This window comes from Chiloscyllium plagiosum, unplaced genomic scaffold (assembly GCF_037043375.1).
Source record: "Chiloscyllium plagiosum isolate Xiang-an unplaced genomic scaffold, Cpla_swu_hap1 HiC_scaffold_6, whole genome shotgun sequence".
NCBI classification, from domain to species: Eukaryota; Metazoa; Chordata; class Chondrichthyes; order Orectolobiformes; family Hemiscylliidae; genus Chiloscyllium; species Chiloscyllium plagiosum.
The window spans coordinates 116,339,300-116,365,039 of NW_028270144.1; the positions used below are offsets into that span (position 1 = coordinate 116,339,300).

Genomic DNA, 25,740 nt, shown 5'->3' on the forward strand with positions numbered 1-25,740 from the left:
TGCCCGAAACATCAATTTTCCAACTCCACAGATGCCTCCCGACCTGCTGTGCTTTTCCAGCACCACACTCTTAACTCTAACCTCCAGCATCTGCAGTACTCACTTTCTCCCTGTCAATTAGGGAAAGCAGGTGAAAGTGAGTCCAGCAGATGCTGGAGATTAGAGCCAAGAGTGTGGTGCTGGAAAATCACAGCAGGTCAGGCTCCTCGGATGCTGCCTAACCAATTATGGAAAGCACCCAATATTGCTTTCTAAGAAAGGAAACTTGCATTTACGCAACGCATTTCATGACAACAAGTGATTTACAATATCTTACAGATAATTAAGTACTTTTGAAACGTAGTCACTGTTTCAGTGTCAGAAGTCTGGCAGCCAATATTGGCACAGTGAGCTCAGTCAAGCAGATGTGAGGCAATGACCAGATGATCTGTTTCACTGGAATTGAGGAATAAATGCCTTCCAGAACTGGCAGTACTGACCTCCATTTCTTCTTACTGCTTCACGTGGTCATTCACATCTACCTGAAAGTGTAGATGTCATTTAGTCATAAAAGCCTACAGCTCAGAGAAAAGCCTTTCAGCCTGATCCATTTGTACCAGTCAAAAACAACTACCTAAGGACTCTAATCCCGTTTTCCAGCACTTTATCCATAGCCTTATATGCCTTGGACAAAGTTAAAAAATCACATGACATCAGGTTATAGTCCAACAAGTTTACTTGGAAGTACTAGTTTTTGGAGTGCTTTTCCTTCATCAGGCAGGTAGTGGGGCAGGATCATAGGACACAGAATTTATAGTAAAAGATCATAGTGTCATACACTGCTGCAATATATTGAACAAACCTAGATTACTGTTAAGTCTTTCATCTTTTAATATGGGTTGCAGGTTTTCAAGAGTGTCTCTCTCTCACACACACACACACACACACACATCCTGTCACTCTGTCTCTTACCTGCACAGACACACACTCATATAAACATAGAACATAGAAGAATACAGCGCAGTACAGGCCCTTCGGCCCTCGATGTTGCGCCGATCCAAGCCCACCTAACCTACACTAGCCCACTATCCTCCATATGCCTATCCAATGCCCGCTTAAATGCCCATAATGAGGGAGAGTCCACCACTGCTACTGGCAGGGCATTCCATGAACTCACGACTCGCTGAGTAAAGAACCTACCCCTAACATCTGTCCTATACCTACCCCCCCTTAATTTAAAGCTATGCCCCCTTGTAATAGCTGACTCCATACGTGGAAAAAGATTCTCACTGTCGACCCTATTTAAACCCCTAATCATCTTGTACACCTCTATCAAGTCACCCCTAAACCTTCTTTTCTCCAATGAAAACAACCCCAAGTGCCTCAGCCTTTCCTCATACGATCTTCCTACCATACCAGGCAACATCCTGGTAAACCTCCTCTGCACCCGTCCCAGTGCCTCCACATCCTTCCTATAGTATGGCGACCAAAACTGCACACAATACTCCAGATGTGGCCGCACCAGAGTCTTATACAACTGCAACATGACCTCAGGACCCCGGAACTCAATTCCTCTTCCAATAAAAGCCAGTACGCCATATGCCTTCTTCACCGCAGTATTTACCTGGGTGGCAACTTTCAAAGATCTGTGTACATGGACACCGAGATCCCTCTGCTCATCCACACTACCAAGTATCCGACCATTAGCCCAGTACCCCATCTTTTTGTTACTCTTACCAAAGTGAATCACCTCACACTTAGCTACATTGAACTCCATTTGCAACCTTTCTGCCCAGTTCTGCAGCTTATCTATATCTCGCTGTAACCTGCCACATCCTTCCTCACTGTCTACAACTCCTCCGACTTTCATATCATCCGCAAACTTGCTCACCCAACCTTCTAACCCCTCCTCCAGGTCATTTATAAAAATGACAAACAGCAATGGTCCCAAAACAGATCCTTGCGGAACACCGCTAGTAACTGCACTCCAAGATGAACCTTTACCATCAACTACTACCCTCTGTCTTCTTCCAGCCAGCCAACTCCTAATCCAAACCTCCAACTCACCCTCAATGCCATACCTCTGTATTTTTTGCAGTAGTCTACCATGGGGAACCTTATCAAACGCCTTACTAAAATCCATATACACCACATCTACCGCTTTCCCCTCATCCACCTCCTTAGTCACCTTCTCAAAGAATTCACTAAGGTTTGTGAGGCACGACCTGCCCTTCACAAAACCATGCTGACTATCCTTGATCACATTATTCCTATCCAGATGTTCATAAATCCTATCCCTTACAATTCTCTCTAAGATTTTGCCCACAATAGAAGTGAGACTCATCGGCCTATAGTTACTAGGGTTATCCCTACTCCCCTTCTTGAACAAGGGAACCACATTTGCTAGCCTCCAATCTTCTGGCACTACTCCTGTAGACAACGAGGACATAAAAATCAAGGCCAATGGCTCTGCAATCTCCTCCGTTGCTTCCCAGAGAATCCTAGGATAAATGCCATCAGGCCCAGGGGACTTATCTATTTTCACCCTTTCCAGAATTTCCAACACCTCTTCCCTACATACCTCAAAGCCATCCATTCTACTTAATTGTGACTCAGTATTCACATCGACAACAATGTCCTGTTCCCGAGTGAATACTGACGAAAAGTATTCATTCAGTGTCTCCCCAATCTCTTCAGCCTCCACACGCAACTTCCCACTACTATCCTTGACTGGACTTATTCCTACCCTAGTCATTCTTTTATTCCTGACATACCTATAGAAAGCCTTAGGGTTTTCCCTAATCCTACCAACTAAGGACCTTTCATGTCTCCTCCTTGCTGCTCTTAGCTCTCTCTTCAGGTCCTTCCTGGCTACCTTATAACTCTCAATCGCCCCAATTGAACCTTCACGCCTCATCTTTACATAGGCCGCCCTCTTCCATTTAACAAGGGATTCCAATTCCTTATTAAACCACGGCTCCCTCACACGACCCTTTCCTCCCTGCCTGACGGGTACATACTTATCAAGGACACTCAATAGTTGCTCCTTGAACAAGCTCCACATATCAATTACGCCCTTGCCTTGAAGCTTACTTTTCCAAGCCACACATCCTAAGTCATGCCTCATCGCATCATAATTTCCCTGCCCCCAGCTATAAATCTTACCCTGTAGTGCACCCTTATCCCTCTCCATCACTAGAGTAAAAGTCACCGAATTGTGGTCACTGTCCCCAAAGTGCTCACCTACCTCTAATTCTAACACCTGGCCTGGTTCGTTACCCAGAACCAAATCCAGTATGGCCTCACCTCTTGTTGGCCTATCTACATATTGTGTCAGGAAACCCTCCTGCACACATTGGACAAACACTGACCCATCTAACGAACTTGAGCTATAGCTTTCCCAATCAATATCAGGAAAGTTAAAGTCCCCCATAACAACCACTTTCACTCTTCTCTTGAATCATCCTCGCAATCCTTTTTTCTACATTTCTAGGACTATTAGGAGGCCTGTAAAAAACTCCTAACAGGGTGAGCTCACCCTTCCTATTCCTAACCTCAGCCCAAACTACCTCAGATGGCGAGTCTTCATCCATCGTCCTTTCCACAGCTGTAATACTATCTTTGACAAGCAATGCCACATCTCCCCCTCTTTTACCCCCACCTCTGACCCTACTAAAACATTTAAACCCTGGGACCTGCAACAGCCAATCCTGTCCCTGTTCTACCCATGTCTCCGTAATAGCCACAACATCGAAGTCCCAGGTACCAACCCACGCTGCAAGTTCACCTACCTTATTTCGTATACTTCTTGCATTGAAGTATACACACTTCAAGCCACTTTCCTGTTTACAGGCACCCTCCTTGGAAATTGATGCCATGTTCCTAACCTCCCTACACTCCAGGTCCTGCACCCTAAAGCTACAGTCTGGGTTCCCATGCCCCTGCAGAGTTAGTTTAAACCCCCCCCAAGAGCACTAGCAAACCTCCCCCCAAGGATACTGGTGCCCCTCAGGTTCAGGTGCAGACCATCCTGTTTATAGAGGTCCCACCGTCCCCAGAAAGAACCCCAGTTATCCAAATACCGGAATCCCTCCCTCCTGCACCATCCCTGTAGCCACGCATTTAACTGTTCTATGGGTTGAATTTGCATTTGCTATGGGTTGAATTTGCATTTGCAGAATTGTATTTGCAGATATATTATATTTTATTCAAAAAGCACACAATTTGTAGGCAGTCAATATTTTTCATAATCATTTTATAAATTCCTACTTTGGAAATAGAATCAGTCTGACTCAAGATTGGAATACATACAGAATCTAACCTCATACCTTTAATGCATTGTCTGAGCTGACATATCACATTTTTTTTCAATAAAGCCTTAAATTATCTCGATATTGTGACTTGAAAGAAGTTATTGGATTTACATATTAATCAACCGAAATCTGCAACCCATTCTAAAAGATGAAAGACTTAACACCAATGTAGGTTTGTTCAATAGATCGTATCAGTATATAACACTATGATCTTTTGCTATAAATTCTGTGTCCTATGAGCCTCTTCCACGAGCTACCCGATGAAGGAGCAGTACTCCAAATGTTTTTATGTCCAAATAAACCTGTTGGACTATAAAATGATGTTGTGAGATTTTTAACAATTTTTCTTCATAACTGAAATTCTCCAGGCCAGGCAACATCCTGGTAAATCTCCTCTGCGTCCTCTCTCCAGTGCAATCACACACCTCCCATAATATGGATTCCAGAACCACACACAATACTCTCGCCGTGAATTGTGAGCCGGTACCTGTGAAATTTCAGCACTTCCTTGGTACTGCTCTGGAACTCCAGACTTACCTTTGCGCTCAGATGGTTGTAATGAGTTTGAAACCAGAACCCTCAGACTAAGGGAGCAAGAGAGCAGCTGATGGTTTTTAAAATTAGAACACTCATTGCAGACTGAAAGATAAATATCTACACCACAGTATCAACTATATTTTGACAGCTCAGGGTGTGGCAAGAGCCACAAAGCAACTTAGAAAAGCAGTTAAAAAGGATAATGACAGGAAACATGCAAGATACATAAAAGACAATAAGAAGAAAATGTATAGCTATGTAAATGAGAGCAGTTGGTTAAGAGTAGTATTAGTCCATCAAAGGCTGGGAGTGCGGATATTGTCAATGGCCATGGGGAAATGCAGTCAATCTGAATGATTGTTTTGCTTCAATAGTCACAGCAGAAAAGGAAGATAGCCTGCTATGAGTCTCAAAGAAATTAACAGAAGACCAGGGATAAAGTCTCAATAAAATTAGCTGAAGTAAATGATCAATAATGGGGACATTAGTGGTAATGCAGATTAATGAATCACCACTATGGTTTCCAACCATAGGTATCAATTGAGGTAGGAGAGCCAATTGCCGATGCCCTAACCATAATCTTTCAGAGTTCCCTGGATTCAGGAGCTGTACTTCTGGATTGGAAATTTGCTCGTGTCACTCCATTCTTCAAGAAGGATGGCAGAGGGAAACCAGAGATTTACAGACCAGTTAGCCTAACATCTGTGGTGGAGGAATTGTTGGAGTCTATTACCAAGGATAGGGCAACTGATTACCTCGAAAACTCCAGTTAATCGGGGAGAGTCAGTATAGATTCATGAAGGGTAGGTCTTGCCTGATAAACCTCCATAGAGCTTTTTTGAAGAGGTGACAAATGCGGTGAACAGAGGTAAGTCAATGGATGTTGTTTATAAGGACTTCCAGAAGACCTTTGACAAAGTCCCGTACAAGAGACTGTTAGCCAAGTGAAGCAATTACCGACATTGATAAGCAAGTAATTGAAAGTGAGTAGAAAGAAACAGAGAATTATAATAATGAATAAGTAGTCAAATTGGCGGGATGTGAGTAATAGTGTCCCACAGGGTTGCATGTTCAGGCCTTAATTATTTACAGTATTCAATAACAACTTGGATAATGGCATAAAAAGTCACATATCCAATTGCTGAAGACACAGCATTGTAGACAATGTTGACAACAGCATAAAATTGCAACAGAAATATTGATAGATCAGGCGAATGGGCAAAACTGTGACAAATAGATTTTAACCTAAGCACATGTGAGGTTATCTTTTTTAGAAAAAAAACATGTTTTGTTTTTGGAAGGCACAAAATTAAATACAGTGGATGCCCAACGAGATTTGGGAGGGAAAGGGTGGGGGGTGGTTCAAGTGCATTACTCATTAAAATGCTATGACCAACTGCAGAAAATATTTGATAAGGCTAATGGAGTACTGTCATTCATTTCTAAAGGGCTGGAGTATAAGGATGCAGACGTTACGCTGCAGTTATGCAAAACAATACATATACCTCTCTTAGAGTACTGTGAGCAGATCAGTGCACCTTGCCATAGGGAGGATGCTTTGGCCCTGGAGGGAGTTCAAGCAAGTTTACAAGGATGACGCTTGGACTTCAGGGGTTAATTTATGAGGAGAGATTAGATAAATTATGCCCTTATTCTCTAGAAATTACAATGTTAGGTGTTGACCGAATCAAGACCTTCAGGGCATTCACAGGAAAAGACGGAGTAGATAAAGATGATCTAGTTGCACTGGCTCAAGATTCTAGATAATAGACCATAGTCGAAGAATTAGGGCCAGGCCATTCAGGAGAGATGTTAGGAAGCACATTTACACACAAAGAGTAGAGGAGGTTTGGAACTCTCTTCCTCAAACATCGGTCAATGCTAATTCAATTGTTAAATTTAAATCTGAGATAGACAATATTTTGTTAAGCAAGGATATCAAGGGATATGGGCACAATGCAGGCATATGGAGTTAGGCTACATATCAACCGTGATCTTATTGAATGACAGAACAGCTCAAGGGGCTGAATGGCCTACTCTTGTTCCTATGTCTCACTGTTCCTAGAAGTTCTAAAATACAGGTGTTCAGCACCATGGCTGGAATGTTGACAGGGTCCATGACCTTTGCAGTATCCAGTACACCCAGCCATTTCTGTATATCACGTGGAGTGATTGAAATTGGCTGAAGTCTGGTATTGGTGATGCTGGCGACCTCTAGAGAAGGTCAAGATGGATCATCCACATGGCACTTCTGGCTGAAGATTGCTGTGAAAGCTTCAGCCTTATCTTTTGCATGTATGTGCTGGGCTCCCCTATCATTGAGGATGGTGGATACTTGTGGAGCCTACTCCTCCAGTGACTTTGTTAAGTGTCCCCCTCCATTCATGACTGGGTGTGGCAGGATCACAGAGGTTAGATTCAATCTGTTTTCAGTGGCCCTTTGTACAATTTGCTGCTCATGTGGTTTGGCATTGAAGGAGACCTGTTTTGTAGTTTTATCAGGTTAACATAAAATCATAGAATCCCTGCAGTGTGGAAACAGGCCCTTCGGCCCAACAAGTCCACACCGACCCTGCGAAGAATAACCTCCCCCGACCCATTCCCCCTACCCTATATTTGCCTCTGGCTGATGCACCTAACCTATACATCCCTGAACACTATGGGCAATTTAGCATGGCCAATTCACCTAACCTGCACATCTTTGGACTGTGGGAGGAAACCGGAACACCCAGAGGAAATCCACGCAGAAATGGGGGCAATGTGCAAACTCCATAGAGACAGTCGCCCGAGGCTGGAATCGTGCCCGGCTCCCTGGAGCTGTGAGGCAGCTGAAAACCACTGAGCCACCATGCCTCACTTAGACATGCCTGATGCTCGTCCTGGCATGTCACCCTGCACTCTTCATTGAGCCAGGATTAATCCTTTGGCTTGATAGTAATGATCGAATGGGGGATATGCTGGGGCCATGGGGTTGCAGATTGTGCTGGAGTTCATATCACTGCTGCCAGCTCTCAAAGCCACAGAGATGTCCAGGGTTACGTTGCTCGATCTTTGGAGCCTGAGTTCGATGTCTGTACCATTTACCACGGTGATAGCATCACACAACATGATGGATGGTGATATCAACATGTTCTCCTCCACAAGGACTGTGCAACAGTCACTCTTAGCCGTACTATCATGGACAGATGCATCGGCAGTGAGGGAGAGATCAGTATGTTTTTCTCTCTTGTTGGTTCCCTCACCATATGCCACAGACCCATTCTATCAGCTTTGATTCTTAGGATCTGACCAGCTCAATCAACAGTGCTGCTTGGCTTCTCTTGATGATGGACATTACGGTCTGCCATCCAGAGTACATTTTGTACACTTGCCACCCTCAGTGCTTCCCCCAAGTGCTGTTCAACATGGAGGAACACTGATTCATCACCTAATGGAGGATGGTACATGGTAACCAGCAGGAAGTTTCCATGCCTATTTTTGACCAGATGCCATGGGGTTTCCTGATGAGGCCACCCAAGTCAAATCCCGCCTGATAGTGTACCGTTGTGCTGCCAGATGGGCTTGACCAGAAGCACCGACAGTTTTCTTTTTACCATAATTGAAACTCGCTTTATATTTCAGATTTATCGCTCGAATTTAAACTCCATCAAATGCTGTCGTGGGATTTGAACCCATGTTCCCAGAGCCTTAAATTGGTTTTCCGATGCATAGTTTAAAGGCAAAAAAAACTTACAATTATGCAATGCCTTTAACAATCCAAGAACTTCCCAAAGCACTTCTAGCAATTAATTAAAGTACTGTCATGACTGGAGTGTGGGAAACATGATAGAGAATTTGCGCCTGGCAAAAATTTCACAAATAGCAATGAGATTGGTCAGCAGTTAAGTTGTTTCATGATGTTGTTTGAAGGATAGATCTGCTTTTTTTCTTTGGAATAGTGTCTCAGTACTCTGTTTTTATGTCTGTCTGTACATTTCATTTAAAAGACTTCTGAAAAAGGGCTAGCTCAGCCTTGAACTATTAACTCTGTTTCTCTCTCCACAGATGTTGCCAGACCTAGAATACAATAGAAGAATAAAGCCCTATAGTGTAGAAACAGACCCTTCAGCCCAACAAGTCCACATCAACCCTCCAAAAAGTAACTCACCTGACCCATTCTACTACTACCCTATTTTTACCCCTGACTAATACACCTAACCTACAAATTCCTCACTACTTTTAGCAATTTAGCATGGCCGATTCACCTAACCTGCACATTAGATTAGATTAGATTAGATTCCCGACAGTGTGGAAATAGGCCCTTCGGCCCAACCAGTCCACACCAACCCTCTGAAGAGTAACCCACCCAGTCCCATTTCCTACTGACTAATGGACCTAGCACTATGGGCAATTTAGCATGGCCAATTCACCTGACCTACACACCTTTGATCTATGGGAGGAAACCGGAGCACCCAGAGGAAACCCATGCAGACACGGGGAGAATGTGCAAACTCTACACAGACAGTCACCCGTGGCAGGAATTGAACCTGGGACCCTGTTGCTGTGAGGCAGCAGTGCTATCTTTGGATTGTAGGAGGAAACTGGAGCGCCCGGATGAAACCCATGCAGACACGGGGAGAACGTGCAGATTCCATGCAGACAGTCGCTCAAGACTGGAATTGAACCCGGGTCCCTGGCGCTGTGAGGCAGCAGTACTAACCATTCAGCCACTGTGCTGCCACCTACTAATTTTCTCTATCGCTTTCTGTTTTTAATCTCTTTCAGTGTGGAAGCGCAATAGATTTGTCCAGAAGTTTAGGAGATTTGGAAACTGACTATAAAAGAAAACACACGTTCACTATCTAACTCCAAAACAGATATTATACATCAATTTTTACTCATTATGAGATGGATTTCTTATAACTGCACAAGCAAGGGTGACTGAAAAGATCATGTAAAAGCCTCAAGTAAGTCATAATTAGCCACTGCAGCAAGAATGAAACCATTTATTTTTCATTCTAATGAAAAGCTACAGACATTTTCCTTTAATGTGTTCATTGAGATAATGAGTCAGAGGAAATGGAATTTAGTTTCAGAAATATATGTTGCGCTCAGGGTGCACATTTAATGCAAGAATGTCATTACATTGGGTAAATGGTGATGAAGACAAGGGTAACAATGACTTCATGGTTATCAGTAACAAGTTTCACATAACGTAGCACCTTCAATGCAGTAAAACATGCTAAAATACTTCACTGGATGATAATCACATTAAATCTGACACCAAGTCTCATGACGAAGGGCTTTTGCCCGAAACGTCAACTTTTCTGCTCCTCAGATGCTGCCTGACCTGCTGTCCTTTTCCAGCACTACTTTAAACTTGACTGTAATTTCCAGCATCTGCAGTACCCAATTTCGCCTGCTGGAAGATGGGAAGCCAACCAGGACAGTATTGGAATTGTCAAGTTGAGAGGAAACATAGGGAGGGATGTGTGTTTCGGCAGTAGTTGAACTCAGGCACATTCAGAGTTGGATGACGTCCAGAGGTAGAAATTGGCAGCTTTGGTGATGACAAAGACATATGGCCAGAGGCTAATCTTAGACTCAACATAATTCTGGATTAGTGGTGCTGGAAAAGCACAGCAGATTTTACTGCTCCTCAGATGCTGTCTAAACTGCTGTGCTTTTCCAGCACCACTAATCCAGAATCTGGTTTCCAGCATCTGCAGTCATTGTTTTTACCTTAGACTCAACATAAGTCCAGTTCAGAGTCAGACAGTGGCCAGGGACATGGATGGGCTCAGTGGTTAGGGAAGGAATTTGTGGCAGAGACCAAATATCATGAGGTTGGCCTTTTCAATATCTATTTTGAAGAAATTTTGCCACATCCAGAACTAAATATCAAATAAACATTGTGATAAGTTAATGTCAGAGGAGGCATCGAGAGAGTAAGTGATGGCTTAGAGCTGGATACCATCAGCTTCCATGTGTGAATGGATGTGGTGTTTTCAGATCTGTGGTCAAGCGACAGTAGATTACAAATGGGAGTGATCTAAGGAAAACACAAAAGCAATCATTTAGGAGAACAGAGAGAAATGTTTGGAGGTGAAACAATGAGATTAACTGGATAAATAAGAATAATGCCAGCTGAGAGCAGTCACGCCCAGATAGACAAAACTGGAGTGGCCTTGAAGTGGGATGGTGGCATTATCCATGTCAAAGGCTGTAGACAAGTCAATTAGGACTTTTGGCCCAGTCATGTTGAACATTTTTGATATGAGGTTTATCAATGCAGTGGCCAGTGCAGAAACTTGACTGGGGGCTATTCAAATATGAAGGTCCAGAATAGATTAATCTTCAGTTTGTTTGGTGACAGCCAGCTCACATATTTGGGAGAGAAAAGGGAGGTTGGACATAGGGTTGTAGCTTTCAAAGGCAGAAGAGTCAAGGGTACATTTTTTTGAGAAGGGGTAGGTGTGTGGTGCTGTTGGAAGACATGGATAACAGGGCAACAATACCTGAGAAGCAGGAACCATTAAGAACATCAATTAAAATGGAGACCCAGGAAAGGAATTTGAGTGGTCAATAGAACAGTGAGATCAAGTTGAGGGAGCAGAAGGTAAATCTTCTGGGAGAATGGTGGGAGATAGAATAAAATGAGAATAAGATGTGAGTACAGGGCCAAGACTTAGGGAATAGCTTAATGGTTCCTGGGTTGAGGAAAGTGGAGTGCAGGAGGGGGTATCAGCAGAGGCAATTGAATGGATAGTCTTATTCTTAGTGACAAAGACATTCATAAGCTCTTCACATGTTGGTGATAAATGTGGAGGAGATGGGGAGAGGGTTTTAAGAAAATTCTTTGTAGTAGAGAAAGTTTGCAGACTTATTGCAGCATGATGTATATGGTCCAGTCAGATATGACAATTAATGTTGAAATAGTCTTCTGCAGTGTACAATCAAGTCAGCAACCTTGGACGTAAGGGAATGAAGATGAAAGCAGTACTGAGTCAATGGCTAGGGTGTCAGAGACAGAGTAACGTGTTAGTGACCAATTGTTAGCTACAAAATGCTGTGGCAAAAGGAAAGCCAATGTCTAGACAGATGGGATCTTGAAAGTGTAGCTGTTAGTGAATTGAGAGCAAGTTGTTTTAGAGTCATAGCGTCATAGAAATATACAGCATGGATACAGACCCTTCAGTCCAACTCCTCCATGCTGGCCAGATATCCAAAATTAATCTAGATCCATTTGCCAGCATTTGCCCCATGTTCCTATTCATTTTCCCATCCAGATGTCTTTTAAATGCTGCAATTGTATCAGCCTCCATCACTTCTTTGGGCAGCTCAGTCCATGCACGCACCACCCTCTGCATGAAGAGGGTTCCCCTTAGGCTCCTTTTAAGTCTTTCCCCTCTCACTTTAAACCTATGACCTTCAGTTTTGGACTCCCATACCCTGGGGAAAAGGCCTTGACTATTATTCCTATGCATGCCTCTCATGATTTTGTAAACTTCTATTTCCAGTGATGGACAAAAAAGATTTAATATCGGGACAGAGAGGGGGAATGTGGATAAAGAATGATACAACATAATCTTGTCTTTGAGTGATTATGATGGTAGTAGCAATGCCACATGAGATCGAAAAGCCACGTGGGTATTTCTGAATATAAATTTGTGAAGTTTATGGAAGTCAGAAATTAAGGGCCAATGAGAGATCAGTGATCACAATATCCAATCCTTGAGATCATATGTGGAGGGTTAGCAAGCATGTCAAGACCTGGTGTATCACGGAAGCTCTTCAACATAAACAGATACTTGATATTTATTGACCAGTTTATTTGGTTGAGATAACAAAAATGGGTGAGATCTTTGGGACCTTCGTCCAACAACCTAGATATTCAGTTGTTGGGGGATTGGCGGAGAACAAATAAATTGACATAATTGAAATGTACCTCTTGCTTTTCATCTCAGATTCACAAAACCCCACAGTAACTGAAGTGCAGTCAATGACAGAACTGAATCAATGTATACACAGGAGGATCTCTGATTAACGTAAAGGCTGACGTGGATTAGGAGAACTTTCTTTCTTTCATTCACCAGATGTAGATGTCACTGGCCAGGCCAGCTTTAATTGCCATCTCCAATTGACCAGAGCACAGGTAAAAGTCAGTCACATTGTGTTGGATTTATAGTCGCATGTAGACTAGACCAGGTTTCCTTCCTAAAGTACATTAGTGAATCAGGTAAGATTTTAGAACAATTGACAATAGTTACATGGTCAGGTTTAGGCTAGGAATTTATTCTGAATTTTTTTTTTATGAGTTCATATTCCATAGTCTGCTATAGTGGGATTTGAACCCATCACCCAAGAACTTTAGCATGGTGTTCTGGGTTACAAGTCTAGTGACACGGTTTAACATGACAAATGGTTTGAAAGTAGAAAACAAGGACAATTACAAAAGGGAACATGAGCCCTGATTGCGAAAGTTTATAACGTTAGGATTTACTGGAAATGCTTTGCTAGTAAATCAGCAAAGGATGACTGACATGCTGGAAATCAAAAGGGGTAAGCAAGAAAGAAGTGCCCTTTGACAAATCCTGATCTTCCACACAAACAGTCTTACACCTGTTATGGACCAGACCAAAACTCTCTCAAAATATATGAAGAAGATAGTCTTTAAAAATAAGTGTAAGCCTTTGAGCTCTGGATCCAATTCAATTGGTCACGCTGTTAGGCTTGAAACAAACACAGAACTTATTCATACACTATAATCGAAATACAGACAAAACAAAAATAAAAGAACTAGTTTAACCATGACTCTATTGAAATACTTAACAAAACAATATCTACATCTTAACTACTAATTAACTGCTCCAATAGAATAACATTCCATAAACACACCATTAGCAAAGACAAATTCAGTAAAATAGATTGTCTCACATGTGATTCTAGCAGCAGGAAGAGAACCCCAGCTTTTAGCTGTAACAGAGACATGAATAAGAGCTTCCACATCCAGCTTCAAGACCCCAGCTACTGCTGAAAACTAGAACTAAAAATCCTGGTACTGTGGTAGCTTGACCCCACCCATTCATGCTGCTTCTATTGTTCTAACTTTAAAAAAAACTAAGGCCTCACAAACTGATTATTTTATTGGCTTTGAAGCAGACCACCTGTCCCTTTAGTCTCAATATTATTTCATCAAAAAAAAAGAAATAAAAATGCACCTTTTAGAGCCACAGTGTTGTCAAACATTCTGGGGGGTGAAGATGCCTTCAAAAGATATACCTTTATTCTAAAGTAATTTGAAATGTAGTTTCCTTTGAAGCCATCAGTTAGCCAGGATTGACTGTTATAAAAGTACCAATGTTCTATTATTCCATGGAAAGTGGGGCATCACTGGCTCGTCCAGCAACTGTGATCCATCCCTAGTTCCTCTTCCAACCAGACTCCTACTTATTGACTACAGGCTCACCTTCAACACCTTAATCCCCATCAGACTACTCTCAAAACTCTGAGACCCTAAGTCTCAGCTGCGGCCTCTGCAACTGGATCCTTAGCTTCCTGACCCACAGACCGCAATCAGTGACAATAGACAACAGTACTTCCTCCACAATGATCCTCAACACTGGAGCCAAGCAAGGATGCATTCCCAGCCACTGTCTATACCCTCTGTACACCCACAACCGTGTAGGCAAATTTTGTAGGAAGACCATCTACAGATTTGTTAATGACACCACAGTTGTCGGCCGGATATCAAACAATGATGAGTCAGAATACAGGCAGGAGATAGACGGCTTGGTGTCATGGTGCAATGATCACGATCTCACTCTCTCAATGTCAGCAAAACAAGAGAACTGATTGTTGATCTCAGGAGGAAAGGAGGGAAGCATACCCTTATCTACATCAATGGAGCTGTGGTGGAGAGGGTCTAGAGGGTCAAGTTCCGAGGAGTGACAAAAACCGACAAACTGTCCAGGACCTGCCACATAGATGAGACAGTCAAGAAGGCTCAGGAGGCTAAGGAAATTGTCATGTCCATAAGGACTCTCATCAAACTTTACAGATGCCCCATAGAATATAATCAGCTTTATACGGCAACTGCTCTGCCCAGGACCGTAAGAAACTACAGAAGCTGTTCTTCACAGCCCAGATCATCACAAAAATCGACCTCCCATCTATGGACTCCATTTACGCCTCTTGTTGCTGTGACAAGGCTGCCAACGTCATGAAAGACCCCTCCCAGCCCACTAATACTCTCTTCCAACCTCTCCCATCAGGCAGAAGATTCAGAAGCTTGAACACAATAGATTGCAGAATGGACCTCTCTAATTTCAATTTAATGTTGGCCAAGCTTTTGTGCACTTTTGTGCAGTTGAAACCTTGTATGCCTCACTCTGTCTAAACACCTTTAATCTGTATGCCCTTGTTTGTTATGATTAGCCTGTACTGCTTGCAAAACAAAACCTTTCACAGTACTTAGGTACTTCTGACACAGATACACCCACTGTACTGGGAGGTAGGGAATTCCAGGATTTTGATTCTGTGGCAGTGAAGGAATGGTAGCAATATTTCCAAATCAGAATGATGTGCAGTTTGGATAAAAACATCTAGCTGGTGTTTACATGTATTTACTGCCCTTGTCCTTCCAGATGGTTTTATTTGGTGTTTTATTTGAGAAACCTTGCAGAGTTACTGCAGCGCACCTTGTAACTTGTACACTCAGTTGCTACTGTGTGTCAATGATGGAGAAGTGAATGTTTAGTTTGATGGATGAGGTGTCAACCAAACAGATGCTTTGGCCTGGAATGTGTTGAGCTTCTTGAATGTTTATTGATGCTTGCCCTTACCCGGATAAGTATTCCATCACATTCCTGACTTGTGCCTTGTAGAAGGACTTTCTTTGTGGAGATGGGAGATGAGTTGCTTTCACCAGGATTCCTAGCCTCTGGCTAGCTCTTAATAGTCACAGCATTCATATAGCCAGTCAGATTAGCTCCTGGTCAATATCAGGCCCTGGGATTGCTGAAAATGGGGATTCAGTAATGGCAATTAAGTATCATTGGGGTTATGTCCAGAATCACTCGGTTGCAGATATTGTTAGCCTGGATCTTGCCCAGGACCGTAAAAAACTACAGAAAGTTGTGTGGATGGCCCAGACCATCATGGAAGCCAACCTCCCAACCATGGACTCCATTTCCACATCTCATTGCCGCAGAAAGACTGCCAGCATCATGTAGGGATATGAATGCTATTTGCCATTAACAGCATAAGCTTAAACACTGAGCATGAGATGATTTAAGGAACTATAATGCAAGATATGAAAACTGATCTGCAAGCAGTGTGATTAAAACATCGCTGAGCATAGAGTATTTTAACTCATCGTGACTCATCAGTCTGATTCCAGGCACAGGATATGATTTTATTTCCTTTTATGTCACCACTGCAGTTCAGAAAGAAATAATCACTGTTGCCTTTCCAAATTTTCATTCCTATGAGTGATTCACAACTCTCCCTCACTGACCCCAACCTCTAACCTACTCCAATAATGGGATTTAATATCCCGACCCCGCCAGACTGGGGGCGGGGGGGGGGGGTGAGGTTTGGGGGTGGGGGGGGAATGAGATAGGAGGGGAAAGAGAGGAGATCCCACTTCTTACCAGTATCCTTTGTTCAAGCTCAGAGTGGGAAGGTTAGGAAGGGAGTTTCCTGCCCAGAGGCCAGAAGTAACCATTTAAGACTCACTTAAAGGTCCACATCTCTACCAGCTGTAGGTGTGGGACATGGGATCTGTGAAATTCACTCAGAAAATCTGGTTGGGTGTGCTTATTGCTTATCAGAGGAGATTGGGTAGAGGGGGATGGTGGGGGAAATCCCTGCAGACAGCCCCAACTAAATATCCCAGGATTAAGAAAAGAGGAAGGGTGGATAACGAGTGGAGCTGGAAAAATCACAGCAGGTCAAGCAGCATCGGAGGAGAAGGGGAGTTGACGTTTCAGGTCGGAACCTTTCATCAGGACAGAGGAAGACAATCCTTGTTGTCAATTTTCCCTCTGCAGCTCACTCACACACCACCCAGCCAACTAGGTCTCCTTCAGTATAGATCCATTTACCTTTTGGCAAGGATGCATCACATATCCCCAGTGAAGGGCTGAGCGGAGTACCAGCAGTGGCCACAGATCACAGTAGCACTGTGAGTACCAGAGAGCTGCTGGCCTCTGATTGGCCTGCAGTTTCCAAGGACAGGGGGTGCAGGGTACGATTTCTGTTCTACCTGGGGATGAATTCACTGGAAGGTCCAACACTGTCCAGGTGAGTACTCGTTTGTCTTGAAGTAACACCGGGGTGGCACAGTGGTAAGCACTGATGCCTCACAGCGCCAGAGACCCGGTTCAATTCCCACCTTGGGCAACTCTCTGTATGGAGTTTGCACATTGTCTGTGTGGATTTCCTCTGGGTGCTCCGGTTTCCTCCCACACTCCAAAGGTTTGCAGGTTAGGTGAACTGGCCATGCTAAATTGCCCGTAGTGTTAGGTGATGGGGTAAATGTAAGGGAATGGGTCTGGGTGGGTTGTTCTTCGGAGGGTCGGTGTGAACTTGTTGGGCCGAAGGGCTTGTTTCCACACTGTAAGTAATCTAATAAAGTGGTCTGCATTGGGGTTCAGATCAGCTTTGCAGCCAATGGGCATGACCATTAAATCATGCCCAAATATTTGTTCAGCCAGGATTCATAACACTGAGAGTTGCAGATGGACAGCAGGATCAGAGTTGGCTGTAATACTGAGTTCCTGGAGCATTACATGGAATGCATAATTCAGAAACAAAACAGTTGTTCCAACCACTTACATATTCTGACATTTTCTTCATCTTAATCTACCATTATAACTCTCTATTCCTTTCTGTTCCAATTATCCAGCTTCCCCTTAGATCAATAAACACTGCTCATTTCAGCTCCTCCTTGGCCCAGAGCTTCACATTTTTGCCACTTCTTTAAGCTGTTTCATTTCTGCTGTGTTGCAGAATGGAAAATGGAAGTGATTCAAATGGAGTCTGTCTCTTCCAGGAATTAAAAGCAGCTTGAAAACTCCCTCAGCCCCACTTCATGAGTACAAGAATATTCCAGCTCAAAACGGCAGCTGTTGGCCACCCCATCAAAGAATTTGAGATGTCTTCAAAAGTTCCAGTTATAACATCAGTTCACCTGGAGTTTCCAACAGTTTCTGCAGAGAGAGAGAGGGGCCAAAAGGCCTACTCCTGTTCCTATTTCTTCTGATCTCATGGTTTCACAATAGATGCCAACATTTCTTTGCAAAGCAAATTACTATAGCACAAGCCCTTTTCAAAGAAAGACACATATCAGCAAACATTCTTGGCTTGCAAATGTGAGCAAAAATAATTTGCGTCAGAATCAAGTACTGTGTGAGCATTAAGACAGGAGAACAGAGCAATAGCTTCTTAGCAATAAGGCACAGTTATACATTAAAGATGTACACGTTAAAGATCAAACTAATATGTGGGATGGACAAGGACCATGCCTCCCTCAACTATTATACTAGATCCTTTATTGAATTTCTCCCTTGCTAAACTCTTGCTTGACAATAATGTTTCTGCCTCATTTTATAGAATGCGGAGTGTAACCATCTTAAAGTAGGGGATGTCTTCATAAAGTAAAGCATTTGTACTCATTTTCAGAGCATCAACATGAATCACATGGAATTACCAGATGTTGTTTTCATTCAGACATTAAAAATGATGTGCTTCGCTTTCTAGAAACCAACAAATACTCACTCACTTAAAACCTTGGTTTGTCATTTTACCATCCTGTGTGTAAAGTGAGTCACACAGGCAAGAATATTACTGGTCTGTGCTGTACTTGGAAAGACAATTTCATCCTTTCATGTACTATTGTATATGTATTAACCTACCAGACTTGACTGCCTGCTGTTCTCCCATTCTTTTACCCATGATAGACTTCATCCAAAATACTGTTGCAATATTCCACCTTGCTTCAAGTGCTGATTGCTCATATATCACCGTATTGTCTTTACAGTGGTTTCCAGTTCCTTAGTCCATTACATTTCTCAAATAAGAATCTCTCATCCACATGTTTGAATCTATCATGGTGATACCTTATCTTATATATACAATCTTCTCCATCCTACAAGACTGTGCACTGCTTCGAAGTTGCTCCGTTTATGCTATCATATCTAATCTTCCACTTCATCTCCACTTTCCCATCTGCTCTCCAATTGTCAGACCACAATTCTGTCATTCACAGCTTTGAGAATACTAACTGATGGACCATCAGTAGTCAGAAATTTCCAAAAATTCATAAGCCTTGAAGCGAAATAATTTCTTCTTATCTGAGCCCTAAATGATCAAACTCTTATCCTGAAATTCTGTCCCAGTCTTGTGAATTCTCCAGCCAGGAAAAACAGCCTCTCAGAGGTAACAGCAGCTTTAGTACCATCTGAGTTTCAATGTGATCAACTCACATAAATTCCAGATGATCTAGGCCTAATTTGCTTAGCCTCTCACAATAGGATAGTCTCTTCACCTCAGGAATCAAATTACCCAACATTTGCTTATTCACCTTTAAAGTAAATATATCCTTCCTTAGCGATGGATACCAAAACTGGACCTTGCAATCAAGTGATCTAACCAAAGACCTGTAAAATTGAAGCAATATTTGCTTATTTTTGCACTCCAGTCTCCTCGTAATAAATCTTACTTGCTTTCATAATTGTTACTTTAACTGCATTCTAACCTACTTGTTTGAGTACAGACAGGTGTTAATAGTTGTAAGTTTCAAACCTCTTACAAAATATTCTGCTATTTTTGTTCTTAGCATCAAAATGAATATTTTACATTTCCCCACACACTATGTTCCATATGCTACCTTGAATTTTGTGGTTCTCATTAGCAACAATCTACCAAGTTATCATTATACCATGCTTTTGCTACATAAATCAAATCTTCATTTATTAATGCATTATCCTTTAAATTAATAAGCCCTTGCTTTGTATACTAACCTATTCTTGTGACATTTTATTGAATGCATTGGGAACTCCAAGGTCCTATTTACTACCCAATTAGTTACACCATCAAAAAAAAATCTTTTAATAGATTTGTCAAATTCAATTTCCTTTGTTTGTTGCTCTTAAAAAGGATAATCCAGCCACTTATTGCCCTATCGTTCTACTCTTGAAAACATCAACAGTGGTGTCTAGCAGCTCTTGCTTTCGATTTGGATTCTGCCAGGGCCACTCAGCTTCTGACCTCATTATAGTCTTGGTTCAAACATGGGTCGATTTTCCCACTCCTCAGATGCTGCCTCACCTGCTGTGCTTTTCCAGCACCACTCTGATCTAAACCCTTGCAAATCCAAGGCCACTAGGAAGACAAGGACAGCAGATACATGGGAACACCACCACCTGCAAGATCCCCTCCAAGCCATTCACCCATTCTGACTTGGAAACATCTCATTATTACTTCACTGTCACTGAGTTAAAAATTTTGCAATCCCCTCCCTAGCATTGTGGGTCTACCTAGACCAAATGGACTGCAGCAGTTCAAGAAGGCATGGCATCTCACCACCACCTGCTCAAGGGCAATGGTGGCTGCACAATAAACACTGGCCAATCAGTGATGTGCATACATCACAGGTGTATACAAAATAGCTGACTTTGATCATACTCTAACTTTCTGAGTCCTTTGTTTAAGGTGTACTCAATACAAGATGTCAGTATTTTCACTGGCCTGTAATTCCCTATTTTCTCTCTCTCACTTTTCTTAGCGATGGATACCAAAACTGGACCTTGCAATCAAGTGATCTAACCAAAGACCTGTAAAATTGAAGCAATATTTCAGGTTACCGATACTCAATGACAAAAGGCTGCAAGCTATTCCAGAATCTCAGATCATTTGGAAAAGTATAAATGGTGCATTCATGATCTCTGGAATAGTTTTAGAATGCTAGGATCAACATTGTAAATTCATTGCCCTCATATATCTGAGCTGGACAAATACCCCTCTGATTTTGAAAGGGGTTTGAATTGGAGCAGCAACAGAGACACAGAATGGAAGAAAGGAGGAAGTGGCTTGAATTCTCAACAATTAATGACAGGTGAACAAGATTAGTCTTAACTGTTCTAAAGAAGGGTCACTAGGTTATGCTTTCTCTCCACAGATGTTGTCAAAAGTGCTGTGTTTCTCCAGCAATTTCTGTTTTTGTTTTAGTCTCTGTCCTGGCTGTGATGGCCATACCTAACTAATACCTGTACAACTTGTTGGTTAGCGTGTAACGAACGATACCTTAGAAATAGCATATTGCTTGAGGGTACAAGAGCACTGCTTGAGGAGACAAATTCAGAAAAATCCCTTAAATCAAGCAGCTTTTGACAAAAAATAAACACTGGAGATTAGTTAGCACATTTAAAGCACTCAGACCAAGAGATCATGTAATAACATAAATTAAGGACTAGCAAACAGACAGGAAACAGAATCATAGGATCCCTACAGTGTGGAAGCAAGCCATTCAACCTATCAATTCCCAACCCCTATCCTATCCCTGTAACCCTGCATTTCCCATGGTTAATCCACCTGGCCTGCACACCTTTGGACTATGGGAGGAAACCAGAGGAAACCCATGCAGACACAGGGGGAGAATGTGCAAACTTCCCACAGGCAGTCACCTGAGGCCGGAATCAAACCGGGTCCTTGGCACTGTGAGGCAGGAATGCTAACCACTGTGCCACCGTGCCGCATCAGAGTGGTTCATTCTCACGCTGTCAAGCTGTCACTAGTGAGGTTCCGAAAAGATCAGTACTTTGCTGCACTCTGAGTACAATATATATCAATGATTCTGATCTGGTGAAAGTTGTAATTTTCCAAGTTCACAGATGACACAAAACTAAGTGGGTATTCAGAGTATTCGAGAAGATTTGTGGTTCAGGTTGTGGATGAGATTGTTGACTTGCTCACTGAGACTGAATTACAACCAAGAGACACCAATAAAATGGGCTTCCTAGTGGCATTAGAAGCCACTCTCAAGAACAGCTGACTCAGAGAGGAAACCCAACAGATCATTAGGCAGACAGTAGCCCCAAAGTTAAGCAGAAAAAGAGAAGACACCCTCAACACACAAGACAGGAAAACACTAGAAGGACTCAGGGGGACAAAATCATTGTAATCCAACCAGCAGACAAAGGGCACATGACTGTCATACTGAACAAAGATAATACATTGAAAAAGCAAAGACACTACTAGCAGATACCGACTCTTACCAACAAATGACAACAGACCGGACACCACAACTGCAAAACAGCATCACAGTTGCCCTGAGAAATCTACACAGGATGGAAGAAATTAGCAAGATGGATTTCCAGAAAATGAAGCCATAGGGATCCAACATACCCCACTTCTATGGACTCCCAAAGGTACACAAACCAAGGGCCCTCATCAGACCCATAGTTTGATTCCCAGGAAAACCGACATACAGACTAGATAAGGACTGCATCAAAGATTAAAACACCTCGTGGACAACTCAACCCACTCCATCTACTCCGCCCAAGAATTCCTCACCATCATCAAGGACACCAAACTAGATGAGGGCAAGATTAGGGTCTCCTTTGATGTGACAGCATGTTCACCTCCATAAACACTCTCTTAGCCAAGGAAACACGAGGTTCGCTACTCAAAGGACCAGGCAACATACAACACCAACAGCAACAGCAAAGGCAGCACCATCAAACTACTGGATAAGTTCCTCACAACCCACTTCATCTTTAATCACCAGGTACACAGACAAATCAATGGAAAACCCGCGGGATCACCGATATCAGAACTAATAGTTGAAACTGTCATGCAAAGACTAGAACAGACAGCACAGCCCACAATCCAGCCAAAACTATGGATTCACTATGTTGATGACACATTTGTCATGACCAAATGCTCTCAGCTAAAGGAAACCCATCAACGCATAAACAACAGCCTTACCAGCATAAAATTCTCTAAGGAAGAAGAGGACCACCTCCCTTTCTTGGATGTAATAGTTGAACACAACACCAATGGGGAGCTCCAGACTTGCGTATACAGGAAGGCCACCCACACTGACAAACAGCTACAACAGCAACCATCCCAACACCCACAAGCAGAGTTGTATTACAGCATTGTTCAAGTGAGCTATAACACACTGCAGAACCCCGGATCTGCACAAAGCTGAAGAAAAACAACTACTCAACATCTTCAGAAACAAAGGGTACCTAAAAAGCATAGTCCGCCAATACCCACATGACAGACCACAACAGGAAGACACAACACTCCTGGACACACTGGCCACATTGCCAAACAGTAAGGGCATATCAGAAATGATCATCAGAACACTCCAACCCTGGGTATCATGGTTGCCCACAAACCGACTACCTCACCATGACAGCTATTAACAAGTATAAATGGCACGTTGCAGCATGGTGACTCAGTGGTTAGCACTGCTGCCTCACAGCGCCAGGATCCCAGGTTCGATTCCAGCCTCAGGCGACTGTCTGTGTGAAGTTTGCACATTCTCCCCGTGTCTGCGTGGGATGTGCTGATTAGGTGAATTGGTCACGCTAAATTGCCCATAGTGTTAGGTGCAATAGTCAGAGAGAAATGGGTCTGGGTGGGTTACTCTTTGGAGGGTAAGTGTGGACTGTTTGGGTCTGTTTCCACACTGTAGGGAATCTAATCTAATCTTAACGATCCCATATTCACAACCAACAGTACATTACGTATGAAATACCATGTAAAGACTGCCAAAAGCACTACATAGGGCACACAGGAAGGAAATTACTCACCAGGGTACACAAACACCAACTAGCCACCAAGGGACATGACCAGCTATCACTTGTATCCATACACACGGACAATGAAGGACACTAATTTGACTGGGACAAGGTATCCAACCTAGGACAAGCCAAACAGAGACATGCCCCAGGAATTTCTGGAATTCTGGCACTCAACCTGGAACTCCACTAACAAACATGTAGAGTTGGACCCCATATCCCAACCACTAAGAAACATAGCCAGCAACCAAGCCGGAAACGACAGCAGCAACCCCGTCAGACCCGGACACATAAATAGCAAGCGGGACAGAACACCAATGCTTCACCGGAAGTGCATTGATGATGTTACCAAGGATGGTGACAAAACATCTGCAAACAAACTCACCAGCTCAGCAAGCAAGTCAACAAATAGGTGGAAATGTATGCTATGAGGAAGATGCAAAATGGCTTCAACAGAGTTTGGATGGTGAACAGGCAAGGACATGGCAGATGGGGTATAATATAATTCTTTCACATGAAAGAATGCAACGTTTCCCAGTTTAATAAGAGGAAAAGATGTTAAGTGTTTTTCAAAAATAGTAAGACATCCAGGGTTACAGGACTCAAAACATTTTTTCCACAGATGCTGCCAGTTGCTGAATCTTCTGTTATTGTTTATTTTGGATCTCCAGCATTCATAGTTCTTTGGTTTCTTTTAGGACAAGTATTATTGCCATGGAGAGGGTAAGTTCCACTAAGTTTGTTCTCAGAATGATGAGACTGTCCTGTGAAGATAAATTGGGCAAAGTGGATCTGTATTCTCCAAAGTTTTGAAGGGTAAGAAATGATCATATTGAAACTTACAGAATAGTTAAATAGGTAAATTTGGATATTTCCCGGGGTTGAGGAGTGCAGAACTACGGGACATAATTTAAAACAAAGGTGAAGTCACTTCGGATTGATATAATTTACTCAGGGAGTTGTGAATCATTGACAGGCCGAATAGTACATTTCTGCTTCTACGTTCCCAATTCAAGCTCAATTACTGATGGCCATGCTTTGCTGGGCACTAGACCGTCACCAGGAGGTCAGACCACTTGTTGTGACACATTGCTTTTTGTTTACTTAGAATGAAAGGACAATAATGTAAGAATAAGGTGTAATATAGGAGGGAGGAATAGTTTTTTTCTCTCAGAAACCCATTAGTCTTTGGAATTCTCCACACCAGAGAACAGTCAAGACTAAAACCATTGAATATATTTAAGGCTGAGCTCATCAGCCCTTTGAACAACATGGATTCAAGTGTTAGAGGGGAACAGGCAAAGGTGAAGTTGAGGCCACAATCAGGTCACCCACGACCTTATTGAACAATGGAGCAGACCTGAAGGGCCAAATGCTTCTATTTCTTATTATTTTATCCTTGAAAGTCCAACAAAATAAAAACTCACACTCTTTTTCACACATTATCAAATACTGTTAAAAAAAGTTAAAAATCAATATGATGCTCAAGTTAAAAAAAATCTTCCGAAGAATTAAAGTGTTCCAAATTTGCTACAAAAATTAAACTCATACAAATCTAAGTTAAGTCAATAAAACGATGATTGCTGCAAGTTTGTTCTATGGCAAATTTACACTGTGGCAGTTGAAATAGCCAATCAAAGTCTCACCTTTAACAATGGACCGGAGAGAGAACTGTCCCTTTCCTTTCCAAGACAGGTACCTGAAACGTTAGGAGCTCATTGACAGTACAAGTGGCTTCGCCTCCAAGTGTACATGTGAAGCACAGTACGACAGCTTCTATTTAAAAGGGAAGTCCCTATTCATCATGCTGATGCTGTGAGGTCACCCTCGAATCAGCAGCACTTCCTGTAAGCCTATTTACTGTAATCCCAGAAACCGGGGTTTATACAACAAAGACCACTGAACAAGTTACTTATCGTCCAGATTTCACTTATCCTGAAGGAATTCAATGCAGCAAATGGATGGGAATATAAATATTTCCACATTAAAATGAGTCACATTCTATGTCAAACACTTGGAATTTTACTAGCATTCCTTAATTGGCACTGAGTCTAAACTTTCTCCCTCACAGGATTTATTTATATCTTTATATAATTGTTTATGCTTGAGCATCATAT

The 25,740-nt window shown here is 42.5% G+C and overlaps 1 protein-coding gene across 2 annotated transcripts in view; it reads right to left on the minus strand.

Moving 5' to 3' along the window:
* The window catches only part of LOC122550912 (interleukin-5 receptor subunit alpha-like), a 69,395-nt gene extending 44,057 nt beyond the window's left edge, over window positions 1-25,338 (minus strand). The window contains exon 1 of one of the 2 annotated variants that reach the window (XM_043692342.2): window positions 25,270-25,338. The gene's annotated coding sequence lies outside the window, so the exon portion shown is untranslated. Of the gene's footprint in view, window positions 1-23,635; window positions 23,657-25,269 lie in introns of those variants that run through there. The other variant, XM_087988380.1, reaches the window with a different exon arrangement.
* Window positions 25,339-25,740: the final 402 nt, after the last annotated feature.